General features: G+C 33.8%; 1 protein-coding gene across 2 annotated transcripts in view; it reads left to right on the forward strand.

The window, feature by feature from the left end:
- Positions 1-20000, forward strand: part of LOC106878504 (lens fiber major intrinsic protein) — an 866292-nt gene that overhangs the window by 338322 nt on the left and 507970 nt on the right. The window lies entirely within an intron of this gene.

The following is a 20000-nucleotide window of genomic DNA, read 5'->3' on the forward strand; positions in this document are numbered from 1 at the left end:
TATAACCTCTCCCAAAATGTCATCTCGAAAATCAATATTTCTCCTCAGCATACTTTTCTTGAACTGTCTTTAGCCGATTCAGATATTTAGAAATTCCAATTCTTATGACTACATAGAGATTATATTCTATATCTTTAATTTCATTTAAAATCGATGTTCTTTGTTGTGTATAAATTAATTTTACATCAAGATGTCTACAACCGTTCTTGGGTTTATTATTAAAGAAATTTTGAATTAATTTCAAGTCTCGAGATTTTTCTGATAGGCCTAGTAAAATGCTAAATAGCGTTAACGTTGACATAAATTTGTCACTGAAAGTTAAGAAGTAATATCCTGATAACTGTGCCACTTTAGAATGAACAATACGAAGTCTATGACATGATTAAGTAAAAATTCTCGAAGGCACTTATACTTCATCTGATGACATCTCGATAAGCAAAAACAAGAAAATCTTTTTTTCTTCTCTGACAAGTTGACACTGTTAACTGTGTCTTCAGAGAATCAGGTTTCGGCTGAACTATTTCTATAAATTTATGCTGTAAGGAATTATGTTCTTTAAATATGTATGTGATGCTTAATTGTGTGTGTAACCTACTACAATAAAACAAGGTGGCAATGTAGAAGCGTTCTTTCTATGCGTAACCAACGATAATAATATTTTCCTACGGGATTTATCACTTTCCTTAGCGAAGCTAATTTGTTATGATTATCGATAGGAACTAAAAAAGATGTAACAGTACAAATGCGCGCGCGCAAATACGCGCACACACACACACACACACAGACACACACACACACACACACACGCGCAGACTCTCTCACACGCGAAAAGTGTTTAAAAGTTATGATATTCATCTTCTCAGTAGCCGCTCTTCAAATAAAACTCTTTTTATAAATTTCTTTGCACACATATTTATATTTTTGCTTTTTCTTATTTTTTTACGTTTGTCTCTTGTTTTATTTTTTAAATTTTATTCTTATTATTCAGTTACCAAATTAAGTTGGGGTAAGAAATTCTAAGGTGATCGTTGTTGAAAAGAAGACATAAATCAATATCCTGGTAAATTTCAGTTTGAAATTTCTAGTGAGAGTGATTTCTTTAGACGAGGCATTAAGCAAATTGTAAAGGGAGATTATCAGTCGTTAATATTTGGACACGGGAGCAAAGTCGATTTCCAAACCCCAGAATATTATAGACATTCGTTTCCTTTTTTTTTCTTTTTTTTTACTTTTCTGAGATAAAAGTGAAAGTAGAACATGCAGGAATTGTGAACCCGCAAATTAGAGGAACGAAACTGAATATTATGACATTTTACCGACCTATTTCTTGAAATAATCATGAAATCTAGCATTTTTTTTTAGGGAAGATTAGTGAATTTAATCGTTCCCAGCATTTGACATTCCAGTTTCGTCAATAATAATCAGGGAGCAATGCATACACACACACATGCACAGACATTCAAACGCGTGTGTATGTGTGCGTGTGTTTGTGTGCGTGTGTATGTGTGCGTGTGTGTGTGTATGTGTATGTGTATAAACACTCACACACACACGCACATATATTTAAACATACATAGCATATATAAGACATAGATAAGAATGGGGGTTAATGTGTACATACGTAATTAGATAGAAATAGCGCACGCACGCGTCTTTGTGCGTGGGGGCTCGCGTATGTGATAAAAGAAAGGGAGAGAGAGAAGGCGAGAGAAAGAGAGAGAAAGATAAAGGGGGACAGTGAAAGGGGGAGAGAGAAAGGGGGAGAGAGAAAGAGAGAGAAATAAAGAGAGAGGGAGAGGGAGATAGATAGATAGATAGATAGAGAGAGAGAGATAGAGAGAGAGAGAGAGAGTAGATCTATGATACATAATGCTATTCTTCAAAACATGCTGAAACAATTGAAGAAGATTACCAAGACTGTATTCATTCTGTGCAACATGAAAACAAAAGAATATATTTGCGTGTTGAGAAAATTCGAGAATGAATCTTATTAAGTCTGTATTTGAATGTACATTAATTAAATTTAATTAAATCTGCATCATAGTGATACTGTTTCTTATATAATACTTCGTAAGTAAGTCGTATGGACTTTTGTGAATTCAAGTAGGTCTTATATATTATTAATATTTAGGTTTTTATCGATTAATAACCCTTAGTTCTTAATTAAAGGTGTTCTATATTGGTAATAGAAGCAGTAAAGAATTTGATTATTATTCCATACATACACACTCACGCTCGAACTCACACATATATATTCATATATATATATATATATTCATGTATATATTCACATATATATACATATATTTGAATAAATTTCATCAGGTAATAAGTTATCCATTTTGAATACTTAGATAATTAATAATTTAATAAGATATGATATTACATGATATAATAATTTTGCGGCTACTGAGGCAATAAGTTGGTAGAATCTGGAACACAGCGGACTAAATATAGTGCCTTATACACTAAATTCCTTGTGCCTAACAAAAAGAGAATAACAATATAATATAATATAATATCATATCATATAATGTAATATGGAGCAAAAGTTGCTTCAGGGTTTGTATTTCTACATATATGGCATAATATGGAATTACCTCTCATGCGTATCATCGTAACATACGTAATAGAATAAATTAGTATTTCCGAAGATGAACAGGTTCCAATAAATGTCAGGAATTGAAGGTTATAAATAATGTAGCGCTACACGCAATAAGAGTTAGATGCAGCGTGATTATTTCTTCTTGGAAACTCCATCTTTTGAAGAAGACTCATAGCTGATTTCATCACCATCGTCACCATCACGTGTAGTTCGAACAAGTGATGATTGGTCTATAATAATTACAGTTATAACATTCTCGTATATTGAACAGCGTATCATTGCATGTCACTGGTGTGATCGCTGCGATGTATTTGATACACCATACCTAAGAAGCGTAGATGATATATATGCGTGGTGCCGAGTGAATTTTGCTGCCAAATAATATATATTTATCATGCAATCGAGCTCGGCAAAATACTTTGTTTTTCAGATAAGCAACCGCTGAATTGTAGGAATATTATTCAGCAATATATATAGTTCCTACTTAGTTTATGGCTCACCAAACTTCTAGAGTTCTAATATTTTTATATAACCATGATCTCTTTAATTATCAGTCACAAGACCTGATGCATACATACACAACATACACATACAAACACACACACACACACACACACACACACACACACACATATGTACGTACGTATGTATAAACTAGTGACCTATGACTGTAAATTTCAAGCACTCCAAGACAAACAGACGAAGTTATCTTTAAATCGAATGCTTGCCAAAAAGTTAACCCTGCTGAAGGGAGTCCTAATACATGAGTTATTCAACTGGGCAACATTTAAAATCTACCACCCAAAATTCCAGAAAGAAAGTAAAAGGGCAGAACAAGTGCCACAACCTAGGCTGGTGCTTTATTTTATCGCTTGCGAAGGGACGAAAGAGTTAATCTCGGTAGGATTTACATTCAAAGACTTGAAAACCATAGCAAATTCTGCTGGGTATTTTGTTCTGTCCTTTAACAGCTATGTTAATAATATCTAGGAAAAAGATTAGAATGTTATCTTGTCATTGTACAACGTATGAGTTCATGATTAAATCTAGAATTGTAAAATAGCCTCGGTCATTGAGAAAAAATGCACTTATGGTTCCAATGTACAACTATGTGGCACAACCATTCGAAAGTTAAGTGCACCCATAGCAGTACCGAGAATTGAATATCAACCTTCAAATATATAGGTGGTTTTCTACTATATTATTGACTCGGCTGTTTCCTCAATAAACGGTTTTGCAACACTGCACAATAATCAATAACAGTTGATTTTGGTCAATTACATTCACCCTTGATTATTAACAGGTACTTACCAGTTTCTTAAGTCGAGTCAAAAAATGAAATGAAGGGAAGCATTTCTCATTCTCTTGCAACCGGGGTTGAATTCATTAACGATTAGAAGAGAAGGAAACGCTGTAATGTATTTAGTATTGTGCCCTACAATGTTGACCTTCTAAAACCAACCTCTATAAACAACATAATAATAGAACAATAACATTTTAGTACTGGATTTTAGTTACATTTTGTATTTATTTCTTTGTTGTTATTTATCAAAACCGAGCAACAAATATCCCAAAGTTCATATGAGTAATTCAGTAAAGAAATAATTAGATTTGTGTGATGCAAATATAATGTAAAAGTGGAAGCAATCAAATTATACCTAAAATAGAAAAGGCAACATGCGTATTGTGAAAACTAGTGAAAACTTGTTTTAAGTCGTTAAAGAACACAAGGTTGCCGGATTGCCTTAGGTTAGAAGTCGATGATGTAAAAATCGCGTTGTTTCGCATTATTTTATTGTTGCTGTTGTTATTGCCACCTCTGCTGCTACAACTGCTGCCGTTACTACTACTACTACTACTACTACTACTACTACTACTACTACTACTACTACTACTATTACTGCTGCTGCTGCTACTGCTGCTGCTGCCACTACTGCTGCTGCCGCTACTGCTGCTGCATTTACTATTATAGAATATTTGTGCATGCTCATTTGCCAATCCTTTTTCTAATCAATATCTACAGGTACTGAAATGTAAGTCAATGCATACTGGAGTTTCACATGCCTTCTTTCTTTCTTTCTTTCTTTCTTTTTTTCTTTCTTTCTTTCTTTCTTTCTTTGTTTCTCTCCTTTTTTCTTTCTTTTCCAACATATTCATTTGATCTCAGGGAGACTTCTACCTATCATCCTGTTAAAGAAGTTAACAACAGTAAACACCCCGCCACTCACACACAGATTTATATACACACATTCATAAACTTCTCAAACATGCGCTTGTGTGACATTCATACACTCTCCAAACATGCGTTTGTGCGACAGAGGGAGTCTATGAGTATGTATGAAGACAAAATTGATTTGGCAGAATTGTTAGAAATTAGGACAAAATGCCTTCAATACTTGTTCCGGTTCTCTAAGGGCTGAGTTCAAATCATACCTTGTTCATCTTTACCTTTCATCCTTTCATAATCGGTCAAATAAATTAGCAGATTTGGTGGATGGACAGAAATATTAGAGTCGGATGAAACGCAATAAATATTTCAGATGTTTGCGTTCTGAATTCTTAGATGGCGAACTTAATTTGCCGATATGTTTAAAACTATCACCTCGTTCTTAAGCATCTTTAGCAGAGTTCCATCGTTTGTAAGCATTTGATCCTGGTCTCTGGTTAAACAAAGAACGCCTTTCTTTCTCCCAACGATCTCGGAAGTCCTGAAATAAAATGATTCATGAGTGCTGCTTTTCGTTTCTTGACTGATAATAAAAAGGTAGGTAATCTTCGTCGTTCGACAATGAGAATTCCAAAATTCCATCAACCTAAAGGTATATTCTTGAATTAAGGTGCAATCAGTTGAGCTTTCCATAGCCATGTAATGAAACCTTAAAGTAATTCACACTCAGAATCAGCGTGACACAGCGTGCGAGAAGTTTTATATTACAGCTACACTCTACCCAACATATATCTGTGCCGTTTGCGTCTACTTATAATGTATAGTAGAAATCGATACGTTGAGCAGTTTTCTTTCTTGTTAAATGTACTAATGATTTGTAATATAGGTAAGGGTCAGACGTGCTGGGGAGGAGCTTATATCCAATGGCTTTGACCCACTTTAGTTTATTGACCGTCAAACTCTGAAAGGTGAAGTCGACTCTGGCATGGCTGAGGTTAGGAAATCAACCGTTAAATTACTAGACTACCATGAGACAGTTATTTGAGTCCTTCTATACTGGCTTTGCAGAAATCATATTTGACTATCGTTATCGATAAATATATAAAAGAAACCTCTGACAAGTATCGGAGTGGATTCAACCAATCAGTCAGGGAAGAACGTAGTGGATAATGTTCTCTCCGATACATAAAAAAAGAATGATAACGGACTGATTGTCTTCGATCATAGTTATACGCGATGCTGCATAACCTAGGGCTAAACAATAATAATAACCCTTGTTGTTACTTGTGTTTTTGTGTACGATTTGATATTTTACAATAATATTTGCTATAATGTATAGTCTTGAGCATTTGATTGATGATGTTACACTTACAATTTCTTTTAAGAAAGTTTCGTAATATGTTTTTGAAATGTAAGTGTTTAAAATATTCGGAGAGATTTTATAAGTCATTTCCAGCTGATGCAGGTTTCTTTCATGAAAATTCATTGTATGTCAGCTATTGGGTGATGTTAATCTAAAGTTTGCATGTTTCATTTCAGTATTTCGTCGAATATTTGGATCTCGTGTTGTTTCCTATTCATTATGTTTTGACGGCTGGGAATATCAGTGTCTACTTCATTTAGGGCCCGATTCATTTAATTTTCAATGTTTTACAGATCTTACCAGCATGCTACCTTGAAGACTATCTCAGTTAGACGAGATATCGCTAGATATCAGCTAAATATCGCTCAATGCTTCCAAAACGAACGTGGCGCGATGGCTGAATCGTTAGAACACCGGGCAAAATACCTAGAGGTTTTTTTGCCCGTTTTACCTTCGTCAACTACTACTACTACTACTACTAATTGTTTCAATTTTTCCGAGGTTTTCTCTGCGCTACTTTTCTCGTGTGTTTTCTTCTCCAATACATACTTTTGCTACAAAGGTAGTAATAACAACTATCCCCAACACCGCTACAACCATTGATGTCATCATCATTACCACCACCATCATCATCATCATTACCACCACCATCATCAGCATCAGCACCCTCCTCCTCCTCCTCCTCCTCCTCGCCACAGCAATCAGAAATTGTTTTTATGGCTCTCCAAATACCCTAAGGAATCTTTATTATTATGCTCTCTCTTCCATATCATTGGTATTTTAATGTGCCCTTATAATTGCTGTTTATCTCACCCTGTTTGATGTAATTCGTCCACTGTCTCCTTTTTTTTTGTCTTCTAGTACTCACTCCCTATATTTTCAGTCCCCGAGGAAATAATTGTTTTCAAGTTAGATGCGATGAATAATATACATGTTTATCTTTAGTTTGCGAATAATTAAACCAGTATTTATTAAACCGAATTTTATTAGTTAACAATCGGGGTAAGTGAAGTCGACTAACGCATCCGCCTCACATTTGTGAACTTTTGCCTACATTAAAAATCATCATCATCATCATCATCATCATCATCATCATCAGCAGCAGCATCATCATCAACAACATTAAAAAAAAGGGCAGTAGCGAGGTGAGAAATCTACTGAAGAACGAACATAATGCTTTAGTTGCGTCCAAATTATATCTCTTTGGGATTAACTATGTCTTTCATCTCTCAGGGGACTACAGCATAACAATCGATAGATGTACATATTAATGGAGTCAATTCAGGCGATTATAACTTAACCCAACAAGTGTGTGGACTAGTGCCAATATTGGAAACATTATTTAAAATAGATTTCAGATGTCAGATGGAAACCATTATATAGGTAATAACATCTTTAAATTAGAAATTACAGATAAATATCTATGAGCGATATAATTTTCATAGATGTCTGTGTCGACACACATTTGCTGACAAGTATCATAATCTGTTCTTGAGGCAGTAAGTCTGGAAAACCAGTGCCAGTTACTGCATTGGTATATTCTCTATGCTGAACTGCCATCAATATAAATATCTGTAATAATGATGTACTAGATTTACGACTTGTGGACTCAAGTGTGCTTTTATGTCAACAGTATTTCGTAATATATATCGTATAATACATTTGATATCATATTGTTTACTTCCTTCTCGCAACAGACCAACAGTCTTATTGATTTAGATGAAACTACTGTCTTTCTTTTTAGTGTACTATAGCCCACTAGACATAACTCTTTAGATTAATATAATATGTCTTCTGTTTGTTCTTCGAAGTTTAGCTTTCATGTCTCAGTATTCTTGCTTCTAGCAGCCAGAAGCAATTTCGCTTGTTTTTCAATAAATATCATTATACTTATAACAATATAAGTGCGTTACTTGAGCATAGAGACGAAACAGCTAAATGTATAATTTATTGGATTATCAGCTTAACGTTTCGGTTCAAACCCCGCCTTATGTACTTTGTATAGTTTCTTGACAAAGCACTCCAATCTACGTTACTTAGAACACCTAGAGGTTCATAGCAGATAACATAGTCACACTAAATATAAATAAACCATGTAACTACTGCACTCAGCCGTGGACCAAAATCTCTGATGTATCTGTAAAAGCAAAGCACATGAGAAAAATGGAATATTAGGTTATTATTGACACGATACGAAGTGGAAGTTTACAATTGGGAGATAGGTTAACAAAATGAAACAGGGGAAATTTTAGAGTATCGATCGAAATACCTTGTAAATATTTAGTTGCATTTCTGTACATTGTTTCCAAACCCCGGTGACAATAGACTTCGTCGTTTTATTTCTACGAGGCCGATGAAATAAAGTATAGCTTTGCTAATTTAGTTTTTGTCTAATATACAAAAACTGTCGAGTATCTAAGTAATGATACTGTCCAAGTATTTACAGCATTCACTAGATTCGCACCATATAACTTTGACTTCATTAGCTTCTTCACACTTCTGGTATGTTCCTTCTCAACTTTCGTTTCCATTTCTATAGTTAGTACTGTATCAGATTATAATACTCCTAAATACTTATAACTCTCTCCCTGATTTTAATGTCTGACCATCTTGTAATTGGATGCCTTTGCTGTTGACTACCTATCCCTTCCTCATGACTAATATTGCACACTTATCTATGCCGAATTCTATGCCTACATCTTTGCTGAAGAGTCTTATGGTCTGTTTTAAAGAATCTGTCTCTTTTTTTAATTCTTATTAAGGCTTCAGATCATCCATGTAGAGCAAATGGTTATTATTATTATTATTATTATTATTATTATTATTATTATTATTATTATTATCATTATTATTATTATGTTGTTTTTTTTCCTTCTTTCTTCAAATTTCTTCCATTTCTCGCCGAGTGTTTTCCGTACACCTAGGGCAGAGAAACTCGTTGTATGCATTCCCAGTTTACACACGCAAATTCACAGGTAAAACATGTATTTAAGAAAAAAAAAAAAAAAAATTCATGAATGGATGTTGTTTTCACAGCGATAATGTTCTTCTCAGTACATGAGTCGTTCCAGTTAGCACGATTTTTTGCACTTCCTGTAGAGATGGTAAGCCTGGTATCATTTTTAAATAGGTTTCAGTACCTTTTTTTTTTATCATTCCTAGAGATCCTACAATCACTGGTATGGTAGTCGCCTTAAGGTGCCACATTTTTTCAATTTCTATTAGCAAGTCTTTATATTTACTGATCATGTAAAGTTCTTTCGCCGCTATATTATGATCAGAGGGAATACTCATGTCAATTAATAAACATTATTATTATTATTATTATTATTATTATTATTATTATTATTATTATTATTATTATTATTATTATTATTATTATTTTCATTATTATTATTATTATTATTATTATTATTATTATTATTATTATTATTATTATTATTATTATTATTATTATTTTCATTATTATTATTATTATTATTATTATTATTATTATTATTATTATTATTATTATTATTATTTTCATTATCATTATTATTATTATTATTATTATTATTATTATTATTATTATTATTATTATTATTTTCATTATCATTATTATTATTATTATTATTATTATTATTATTATTATTATTATTATTATTATTATTATTATTATTGTTCGTGATAAGCATCATTATTATTATTATCGTGATCGTCATAATTATTATTATCGTCACCATCATTATTACTATTGTAAAGGCAGAATCGCTAGCTCGCCGGTTAAGATGTTCAACGACATTTCTTCTGTCTTTTATGTTCAGAGTTCAAAATTCCACCGATGTTGACTATTGCTTTCATCCGGGGTCAATAAAATAAATACCAGTAGAGCTCCGGAGTCAATGTAGTCGACTAACACCCTCCCAGCAAATTTCAGGCGTTGTGCCTATATTAGAAAAGATTATTATTATTATAAGATATTTATTTATTTATTACTAAGCGAAAATACAAAGACTGAACCAGCCAATCCCGAAATTCTTGACGTTTAAATTTTTACAATCATACAATCAATCGCCATTGGATTCAATTAAGGTTTGAAAAAAAAATAATAAAAAAAAAACAGAAAAAAAGAGGTGCAAAATCAAAACAAGCAAACATAAAAAATTTGAAATGCATTGGAAATATTTTAAAGAAAATATTTTAATATTTAATCCTCTCACAAAATAAATTATAGAAAAGGGGGGAAAAAAGAGACAATTCTATAAAATATCTTCCTAAATCACACTTAAATCACACATTCAAAAGCTTAATATGTAATTTCTCTTTTCATTTTGAATAACTACCTTCTGCTATTGATAATTCATATAATTTCGATACTATTCAAATGTGATATTGGATCTTAAATCATAAAAAAAGAGGAGGAAAATGAGGGGGTGGTGTAGAGAAATCCTTCTCTTAAAAAAAAAAGATAACAAAACAAGTATTATCATTTTATATGAATTTTATTTTATTTATTCCGATAGAGAGAGAGAGAGAGAGAGAGAGGGGGGGAAGGGAGAGAAAGATAGAGAGGAAAAGAGAGAAAGAGAGAGAAAGAGCCTTGCAACGAAATTATTGATTGTAGAATCCAATAATCTTGGAAATGGTTCACAAATTTAGTGTAGGTGTCGAAGAACAGAAGTTGTTAGAACTAAAAAGATTATCATCATTATTATCATTATTATTATTATTATTATTATTATTATTATTATTATTATTGTTGTTGTTGTTGTTGTTATAATCATCATCAGTACCACCACCACCACCACCACCACCACCACCACCATCATTATCATCATCTTAATCATTATTTAGAAAAGATAAATTATTGTTGTTTATTTCTGTTATTTATCATTATTATTATTTGTATCTTCAAATTGTTTTATTGGGGCATGTTTTTCACTTTCTATTTATTCACACTTCATTGCAGTATTGCTTGCTCACAGTGGAATGTGATGTAATATGACACTTTGTTGCTTCCATAATAACAGCAACAACAAACAAAGAAAAATAAAAAAAAACAACATTACTTACTTAAACGCTTGTTAAAGCAATCTGACTGATTTATTTATCTGTTGGTGAAGAAGGCGGAAAGAGCCTGCTCTAAGAACATGTAAGCTCTTCAAAATCACTGAGCTCGATGCGGCCGCTGTTTAGTTTGACCTTTTGTAAGTCCACGTGTATAGGAGAAACGTGACCGTGGAAGGATTTCCATAGAGTTTCATTTATAGAGAGGAAGTAATGGATACTAAAGATGATTGTTGAATGTGAAGCAGATTCTTCCATGGGATAACGTGGTGGAACTTATGCCAACCAGTCAGTTCAGGACAGTAGAAACCGTTGTAATACAGTAGAAAAGGCAAAGCCAAGAAGCAACTCGTTTGTGCAGCTCGTGTGATTGCAGAGTGAACGCATGTTCTTTTACTGACAGCAAAGTTCCTTTCTTTTATGGGTGTAGTTACTTTCATCTAGAAATCATTTTACCTTGATTATCAATGATTTCTACTAAACTAAATATCTCAGTCTCTGTCTTGTTTTGTCAATCAATTTTGGAGGCAAGTCACTTTGTCTTTACACACAAAATCTATGGATTTCTATTGCCTAGACATAACCGTTTCTTATCTTTATTTATCTACCATTCATCAATTCATTTTTCTACTAGAAATGTATCTATTTCCTAAATAACGTATTATCGATCAGTTTGCTATCCATTTGATCTACTCATCCAGGGTTATAACCTATTTTCTAACAGATTCTGAACATATTCATCAAACACCTTTTCGAACTTCATTAATCCGTAATTCAGAGACAATACATTTCTCTGTCGTCCTAATCCAGTTTCGTAATCGTTTATCAGCTGATTTCGAATGTTACAGATATATCTTGCACGGTTCAAATCCTTTATAGAGGCTTTGACCGTTTACACGGGTAATTAATTCAGACAATGGTAAACTGATAAAAGGCTCTGATTATTTCCATTCAGAGGAAAAATGGAATCAGACGCTTAATCTTTCGCTACTCATATTACGCCTTATACATAAATGTGCTATTGGCTTTGTTGATTCCACTGAGGAAAGTATATCAGACACGTGATTCGTAACATTATCACCCATGGCTTGTAACAAGTGAAGTGTTTACATTTATATGTATGTATGTATGTATGTATGTATGTATGTATGTATGTATGTATGTATATATTTCCTACGTATGTATTTATGTATGTATATATGCATGTATGCATGTTTATAATAAATTGGAGCGCATCATAGGGAAACTCTTTTCACAAGATAACACTATTAAGCATGAAATTTCGAGAAACATTAGGAAGACTTAATGCCACCGATAAAATTCATACAAAACACAATAATAGAAAATTACTATTTTTAAATCTCACAACGAGAAATATTCAGCAACAGTACTTTGGAGTAAAGATTGTTTGCCGACATAACATGGCAGTCCTGGCTTAGGACGAATGTTGCTGTAATTTAGCCCCAGGAGACATCGTATCCATCTGGCTATACGACACGGCCTGTGGCGTTATATTTTCGAACAAGGGGTGCTAGATTCCCTTGTTAGAAAATATAAGGAAACAGATCGTGTCGTATAGCTAGATGGAGACGATGTCTCCTGGGGCTAAATTACAGCAACATTCGTCCCAAACCAGGTCTGCCAAGTTATATTGACAATCTTTACTCCCACACGCAATATGTGGTAAAAAAATTGCCTTTTCTCGTTTAGACGGAAATGTTATTCAATAAAACACACACAAACACACATGTTGTACACATACACACGTATAGCATTTTTTGTATCAATCTCGTGACATATCATTTTACTTGTATTCTATTGTGTTTTGTATTTTAGAGTAGATGCAATTGTTATATGGATACAATAAGTTGAAGGTTCAAATCCAGTTAAAATTTAGTATTTTGCATTGTTCTTATGAAATGCAGCATTCGCCCCATCATCTGTACTATATTTCTATATTACGTATGAGATTAATGTTCAAAATAGTTCGGATTTGGTAATCCGTATTTATGTTTCTTTTTGCCATCATTTTTTGAGGTAGTTTTCGAGACATGTATATCTCATCGCTACAGTTCAAAGAATCATATTTATGCTATAAGCGAATTTAAGTCAAAGTTAAGTTGTAAGTTATTTATAATCCATAGCTTTACAGAAAGAAGGTAATAAAGGAGCTAAAAGGATGAATAAGTTTAGAATCACTTAATTGTGTGTTTGTGTGTGTATGGTTTGGTGTGTGTGTGTGCGTCTGTATGTGTGCGAATGTGTTTGTGTGTTTTTTTTTTACTAGGCAAGTTGATTCAGATTGTTATGGTTTAACTTGATTAAAAACGAAACCAGCATCTATTTTGCAATAAAATTATTCTAAAACGTAGACATGTCCCATCTGTCACAATTTCTGACTGGAAGTAGCCTTTGGCTGTTTATGGGCAGATATGACAAACATCTTCGTACATTTAATTCCCGATTGTGAATAACTAATTTTTTTCCTATTAGTAATAAAATTTTTTTCATATCGTTCATTCTGACATGTCACTTTCTCTTCTATTGATTTTTCAGTTGGTAGAATGGACTACATTTTTTATTCTCTCGATGTAATTAGTTCTTGTTCAATGTAAAGCAGGATGAGAAAGAAATGTCAAATCCATATGAAATTTGGCAATATATATTGAAGTTATAAAAGGGATTTTTCTCCATAACCTTTCCAGCAGGTATTTTGAAGAGACATAGAGCAAAAGGGATTATGTGCTCTGGATTCGGTTTTCTACAGCTCTCGTAAAGACGGACACTTTTCGAAAATACTCGTCCTACAAGAAATAGCTACAAAATACCGTTCGCAAATGACTGTACAACCTTAAAAGGACTGCAAATATTCGTGAATGCGGTCATTCATAGCTATAGAATAACGGGAAAATAATAATTAAGATCACTTTAGAATTATAGGAATTCTTAATCAAGACTGAAATGAGGTTGAACAACAACAACCAGGACAACAAGAACAATTACAACAATAACACACACCTTATTCACACATTCACGTATATAGTATATATTGTAAAATGTGTGATATTCATAAATCATATTTGCATAATGCATTACGCAAAGAGCGCCATAAATATACAAATACACAGACACAGACACACACATATGTGTATATGTGGTGCAAATATATATCACTTATATGTGTACAATACGTCTATGCGTATATATATATATATATATATATATATGTGTGTGTGTGTGTGTGTGTGTGTGTGTGTGCTTGTGTGTGAGTGAGTGTGTGTGTGTATGTATATATATATATGTATATGTACATATATATGCATATATGTATACATATATGTGTATATGTGTATACCTATATATTCTTTTATTCTGTTTCTATCATTGGTTTCAAACAGAAGGTGTATATATATATATATATATATATATATATATATATATATATATATATATATATATATATATATGTATATTTATATATATACCATCACACGAACCCACTTATGCATACAGACATCGATTAAGGAAATTTTTCATTGAAAAAAGTTCATTTTGTTATTTATACTTTTATTGATTTTTCATTATTTGCTATTCATAGCTTGGTCAGAAAAGTAAAACATATTTCAAATCATATTTAGCATTTCATGTTGAAGTGTTTGTTCGTGAGAACTTTGACAACGGAATCGTCCGTTTAGCATTATAAGGTATTCTATATATCTAGGATATTCATAAATGACGAAAGCTGTATGAACAACAGCGGCCGTTCTTCACGATATTGACATTTACGTTCTAATAAAATGCAATAGTAATTTAATGGTATAAGCTGAATTGCCAGGCTTTCAATTGGAAATGAATAAATGGGATTGATGATAAGATGTGTTCTTGCCTTTTAAAGAAGATATCTTTATTTCGTAATTGCTATTTTGCTGAAGAAATACGAAGAATATATTCAAGAAAAACATATTTGTTGACTAATGGTAAAAATTGCAAAAAGGAGAAAAAAAAAAACATTTCCATATTTAAAATTGATATAATATAAAGGGAAAAGAGAAGACATAGAAGCACATAAAAACGCACAGATACTAAAAAATATACACACGCATATACAAATATGTGAGTGTGTGTGCGTGTGCGTATATATGTGTTTGTGCGCGTGTGCACGGGTGTGTGCGTGCGTATGTGTGTGCGTGGATTTGTATTCGAACATAGCGTAATACAGGAATGTTCCGACGTGTATATTTGTGTATTTAAGTAGTCGTATGCCGCCTTGTATTGATTTCCAGAGCAAGATTCAATGCTTGTACATATGTGAGTACAAGTATTTCTACACATTTACGTGCATACACACAGACCCATTTATATACATAAACTCGGATCCACAAACGCATGTGTATATATATATATATATATATATATATATGTATGTATGTATGTATGTATGTATGTATACATACATACATACATACATACATATATCTGTGCGTGTATATATATAAACGCACTCGCGTGCGCACGCACACGTGCACGCACAGAGAGAAATATAGATATATAGATATGCTGCTGTTTACTTTTAAAGATTTACATCCTTCCCGTCTTATATATCACGTATATAAAAAAGATTTTTTACCACCTTACATTCATTATTTATTCTTTCGTTTCTTAATTCGCACATTCGTTCGTTTATTCATCGAAGGCAATAACATCAACTTCCCTTCTTATCTCCATTACTATCGAACCTACCAACCCGCCAGCAAGCAAACCCAGCGAAGACTTCCACCCAATGTAACACAACCCAACCCATCCCGAAGCGATGTTCAACGGAGCTCGTTAAAAGGAAAAAAAAAAAAAAAAATGCGGCTAGTACTGTTCTCTACATTACAGGATTTTTCATCGGAATCTTTCATGTGCGAAAAAAGCCTGAGCTGGATAGAATATATTGATACGGCTATTATCTCACCCGAATGATCGGTTTGATTTCTGCCTGCAATTGTCACCGATTATTCTATTGACGCATACGGTATAAGGTAAATAAATGCTATCATCGTACGACGGAAACCCACTTTACGCCCTTGCATCATTCTGATGAATCAAGATAACTTGTGCTGCAGATACATCGTCATGCGACGTGCATATACATACATGCATATATAATACGTATATACATAAATACACGTATACATATATATTTGACTCTCTCTCCTCCCCTTTTATACAAACACACGCACACACGCACACACACTACATACACACAAACACACAAACACATACATTTTTTTAGTTCAGCTGTTATCTTATCCTACCTCTTTGTGTCTTTCTCTGTCTCTCTTTAAAACGTACTACATACACACGCGCAATCACTCATTTTCACACACACATACACAAATACACTCTCTTTCTTTCTCTCTCTCTCTCTCTCTTTCACACACACACACACACACACACACACACTCTCTCTCTCTCTCTCACATATAAGTTCAAGCTTTATACTTTCTCGATGAACGATGTAGAAAGTACTCAATAATTATTGTAGAGTTTTCGCCTAAAGATCGCTGTTGTGTGAAAGTTGAGTCGTGAGAAAGGATTTCAATTTACATATACATATGTGTGTGAGTTTGTTTATGTATATATATAACTTATATCATAGGCTTGTTTTGAAATACATTTAATAGACTAAGGTGCATATAGCTACTTACTATTTGACGAGAGTCTTTTTCTGCTTTAATGTCGACATTTCATCTATCACTTGCTTAGGAGTTGTATCATGAAGCAAAATTGTTTGAAAAACGTCGAGAAACGTCCACCACGTCTGTTTCTGAGGCAGAGTATACTCTTTTACTCTTTTACTTGTTTCAGTCATTTGAGTGTGGCCATGCTGGAGCACCGCCTTTAGTCGAGCCAATTGACCCCAGGCCTTATTCTTTGTAAGCCTAGTACTTATTCTATCGGTCTCTTTAGCCGAACCGCTAAGTTACGGGGACGTAACACACCAGCATCGGTTCTCAAGCGATGTTAGGGGGACAAACACAGACACACAGTCATATACACACACGTACGTATATATATATATATATACATATATAAACGACGGGCTTCTTTCAGTTTCCGTCTACCAAATCCACTCACAAGGCTTTGGTCGGCCCGAGGCTATAGTAGAAGACACTTGCCCAAGGTGCCACGGAGTGGGACTGAACCCGGAACCATGTCGTTGGTAAGCAAGCTACTTACCACACAGCCACTCCTACGCCTAGTATCTAGGTTTACGGTATAGAATGTACTTTGTTTTTAAGGCAGCGAAGTCAGCTGCAAAGCGATTTTGCTGCTAGTTCTTACAACACCGAGATACGAAGTAAGGACTCCTCTAATGACTTGGCCACGCTTAAAGTATTTAAGGAAATATAAATACTAAAGCGCAGTCGCAATCTTCTATCCTTGGCGGTTAGCTTTGAACTTTTTGTTATTTGTTTAATTGCTACTTAGAGAATTGAGCTTAAGGATTACTGGTCCATTTTTCGTGTCAACAGACACAGGATTTATGGTTGCGGAAGATTTCGATTGACTTTCTAGATTTTCAACGTTATTTTATTTACCTTGAAATATCAGAGAAATATCCCTCTGGACACAACTGGCTTCCAGAACTATAAGCCATCAGATTAAAGGAAAATTATCATTAAATATTCTTTTCCTCACGCACACAACATCTACGCGGGAAATACAATATGCTGTGTATGTGTGTATGTGTGTGCGCGCGCGCGTGTATGTGTGTGTGTGTATGTATAGACATATAAATATGCATATGTTTATTCATATATGTGTGCAAACAACAAATGTATGCATATATATATTATGTGCACCCATGTGTGCGTTTTTGGGCGTGTATATATGCATACACACACACACATATATATGCAATTATGTATTCAATCTCACATCTATCTGTACATACATATCTACACACTTAAACACACGTACACACGCCCCACACAAGCGGACGCATAATTTTAGTATTTAGATAAATAGTACGTTATTACTTTATAAGTGTCTTATAGGTTATATTTTAATAACGTGATAGGTGGCTGATAAAACATACACAATGTTGTGTTATGTCTTTCCGAAAGTCTATTAAGTTTTTCACAGGTTACCATTACGTATACTACTACAATCCTGATTATGAGTTTCCAATGGACAGTCATGAACTCTTTCAGTAAAAACACTATCAGCTTTAGCGTCGAATAACTATTCCATCTGCATAATCATTTTCTACTTGTATTTGACAAGTCAATTCTTCCACGTCTTCAAATATTAAAAACCACTCACTGCACTGCAGTGATTTCTTCACTATCTATTTACACCCTTCTCATCGTTCCAATGAAGTTGAACAAATATATTAGTTCAAAATAGGATTAGTGCTTTCATTAAAAAATAAAAATAAAGTAATAAAAAAAAAACATCAATAAATGTAAGTTGTGTATAATTCCGATAAGCTTCTAATTCCTTGGATTTTAGGAATTTTCTGAATTCTTCATATTCGCTCGCGAAATATAATATAAAAGAAACTAAACAGTAAAACCGATGAAAGTAATTAATTTCTATCGTTTATCTATCTATCTATCTATCTATCTATCTATCTATCTATCTATCTATCTATCTATCTATCTATCTATTTATCTATCAAAATTGTAAAGTTAATATGAAATCAATGATTCTTTAAATCTGATTGGTTAAAAACGGTCGAGAACAAGGATGAATGGTTTGTGTTATTTAGTGCGTAACTGCGTTCCAATCATCTAGACTCAATCTCATCTTGATTATCTTTTTCTTCAATACCAGTAAAAAAAATAGAGTAAATCTAATCAACTATACCCGCTTTCACTTTCTGCCGATGACAGAAGTTATTATTATCATTATTATTATTATTCAATATTTGGTAGTTTCAGGCAAATTTCTAATGCATCACTTGCTGCACCTCCGTGTTGCTGGGGTGTGTGCAGCATACAGTGTTCGTTGGGGGAGTGCAAACACTTCCCCATGTTGTATTGCGTCATTTTGTTTCTGTTGTATTAGTGTTTGTATTGTGTGTTGTGTGTATAATGCGTATTGTGTTCTTCTGCTGTTCATCCGGCCTGAGGAGTACATGTTGTGTTGGTTGTTTATTTTATTGGATATCTACTGTATAGAGTGGAGGCGCAATGGCCCAGTGGTTAGGGCAGCGGACTCGCGGTCATAGGATCGCGGTTTCGATTCCCAAACCGGGCGTTGTGAGTGTTTATTGAGCGAAAACACCTAAAGCTCCACGAGGCTCCGGCAGGGGATGGTGGCGAACCCTGCTGTACTCTTCCACCACAACTTTCTCTCACTTATTACTTCCTGTTTCTGTTGTACCTGTAATTCAAAGGGTCAGCCGTGTCATGCTGAATATCCCCGAGAACTACGTTAAGGGTACACGTGTCTGTGGAGTGCTCAGCCACTTGCACGTTAATTTCACGTGCAATCTCATCTTTTAGTGGCTTGTATTTCCCAATCGCTTTAGTAGTAGTAGTAGTAGTAGTGACTTTCATGGCTTTTGATCTTAAATGATCGGACGTGTTATCATGTATATGTTTTGTCTTGATATAAAAGATGAGCTACAGCACATATTTTGCTCAATACCAGAGATTCTATAGTCAGTTGCTTGACCGTAACCAGGTGAGCATGTCACTTAATGACAGACGATATATGCATCTCTGATCACAAGAAGAAGTAGTGGAGGAGCATCATAACCATGTGTTGAGAGCAATTCTTTGAGGTTTGAATAATTCACTTCTGGAAACATGGGTTCATCA

The sequence above is a fragment of the Octopus bimaculoides genome, chromosome 3 (genome assembly GCF_046866305.1).
Source record: "Octopus bimaculoides isolate indiv1 chromosome 3, ASM4686630v1, whole genome shotgun sequence".
Lineage (NCBI taxonomy): Eukaryota > Metazoa > Mollusca > Cephalopoda > Octopoda > Octopodidae > Octopus > Octopus bimaculoides.